A 2,224-nucleotide genomic window follows, 5' to 3' on the forward strand; every position below is an offset into this window, starting at 1 on the left:
ACTCCTGGAAGATGATTGTAAAGAGGGACTGCCTCTGGGTGGAAAAGTTGGAAGAAATGTGCCAAAGAGCTGACTTGGTATGCGAGAAGCTGGCCTAGTTTCTAGTCCCTGTTTGTCCTTTCAGCAGGTGGTCTGGAGATCAAAACAGGAAGATATTTATTTTGTTTTTTTTGTTTTTATATAATCTCTCATTAATTGGACTTAACCCTTCAAAATAGTAGGATTCTCTCTGTAGGGGCAGAACCTGGCCTACTATGCTTAATCTCACCCCCCCCCGCCCCCATTAATACAGTATTCGTCTTCCCTCTGTCAAATCCTGAGCCAACCACTTTCCCCAGGCTGCCTGGGGAGATATGTGAAAAGGAACATACAGGGCAGACAAGACATGGGAGAAAGAGCTATGAGAAGTGGAGATGGCTCCTTCACCTGGTGAAGAGTATGAGAAAGGCCACCAGCAGACAAAAGAGCCCCATGGCCTCCAAGAGGCAAAGCCCAGAATGGCATAGGAGAAGAGCTGTTGCTTCAGAGAGGGATTCCTGGCCTAACCAATGATGAGGCTCCCAAACACAGTCCCAATTCCAGCCCCAGAGCCAGCCACCCCGTGGCAGCCCCAGCCCCAGTGAACTTGGCTGCTGTGTTGATGTCCCTTGAAATGGCACTGGTTTAGAAGCTGCAACTAGGAATAAGTGAGGTCAGGGGACGTGGGGCTGCTAAGTTGCTGAGGCTCTCATCCGTCAGTGTCTCTGGTGGTTTTAGCACCATTGCAGCCAGACAGCTTACATTTTCAGGGGATGAGGGGCTGTGACAGGAGAGATGCTCTCAGTGCAGAGAAGAAGACAGAGTATGCTTATAACATAGTAGAGAGTCAACTAAGACATGCCCTCCCTACACTGGCAGATATGAAAACTGAGGCTCAAGTTTGCTTAGTTCTTTCTCCCAAAGCCCACAATAATATACATTTACTTTCTTTCCCTTGGGATGAGTAAGTGAGGAGATGGGGAGGGAGGCCAGGAGTATTATTGTTTCAGGATGGAATCATGAGACCAGGAGAAAGGAGGTTCTCTGTAAGGCAAGTACTGAGTGTTTTCTAAATGAATGATTATGTTTTAAGAAGAGGCAGATGTGCTGTTTATTATAAAAATGTAGTTAGGAAAGAACAATGGTAGACTACTCAGGAGGGAAGTTTTGTAGGTTAAATGAATGTTTTGTGACTTGCTAATATATTGGGAGTATGTAAATCAGACCTGGCTTGTTATTTGAGAGTTTTGTTAAACCTTGACATTGGAGGTAGAGGGTTTGACTATGACAGAGGAACAAGAAAAGGGCATTTGAAGGGCTTAACTGTTCAGAGAGTAAGTTGGAAATTACTCAAGATATGTCGATTTTGGTAGAGAAAGATTAATCAACTCATTTGGAAACCATTCGAATTTGATGAGAGGGAAGGAGATAAGAAGTTAGAGCCATGATTTCATAACTTGGGTATATCTCTACTGGAAATAATAAAAATTAACTTTTATTTCTTGGAAGGAGGAAAAAGAGGTAAGCCCATGAATTCTCAAGTTGCTGCTTTGGAAGGAGAAATCCTTTCCTTTCTGGTATTAGTCAGAATGTTGCACAGGAGAATGATAGAAGAAATGGGAGGTTTATTTTGGGGCCTTTTTTGGGGACTCGGTGTGTATGTATGTTGTCTTGTTTATTACACTCTAATTACACTAATTAGGATTATTTCATACTTATAAATGAATTAATTCGTATTAGTTTGTCAGCTTAATCAAGGATTTTGAGGTTGTAAAAACGTGGAAAAAATGAGTTTTGATGGTGGAGAAAAGATCAGCTATTGGGTGGGTAGTGGGTGACAGTGGGATAAAGATGGGTAACCAGGAGGGCAGGGTGAGAGTAATACCTACTTGGAGGTATTTAAGTCTATATTAATTATCTTTTGCTGCATAAACAACTACCTCAAGGCTTAGTGGCTTAAAACACAAAGGTATGGGATGGTTACGGTAAGGGATCAGCTTGGTGGTTTTCTTGTTGGTCTTAGATGGGCTTATTCATGAGTCCATGGTTTCTAGTTGCTTCTAGATAAGTTGGTAGGTCAGCTGGGGGTTGGCTGGTGCCAGATGGCCTCGCCTATGTGTCTGGTAGTTGGCTGTCTGTGGGCTAGGGTACCTTGCTTCTCCTCCAATGGCCTCTTATCCTTTAGCAGGTTACAACAGGCCTGTGA

The 2,224-nt window shown here is 43.3% G+C and overlaps 1 pseudogene; it reads right to left on the reverse strand.

The window, feature by feature from the left end:
- Positions 1-422: 422 nt before the first annotated feature.
- Positions 423-762, reverse strand: LOC123324077 (annotated as a pseudogene).
- Between the last annotated feature and the right edge of the window lie 1,462 nt (positions 763-2,224).

Source organism: Neomonachus schauinslandi, chromosome 2, assembly GCF_002201575.2.
Source record: "Neomonachus schauinslandi chromosome 2, ASM220157v2, whole genome shotgun sequence".
NCBI classification, from domain to species: domain Eukaryota; kingdom Metazoa; phylum Chordata; class Mammalia; order Carnivora; family Phocidae; genus Neomonachus; species Neomonachus schauinslandi.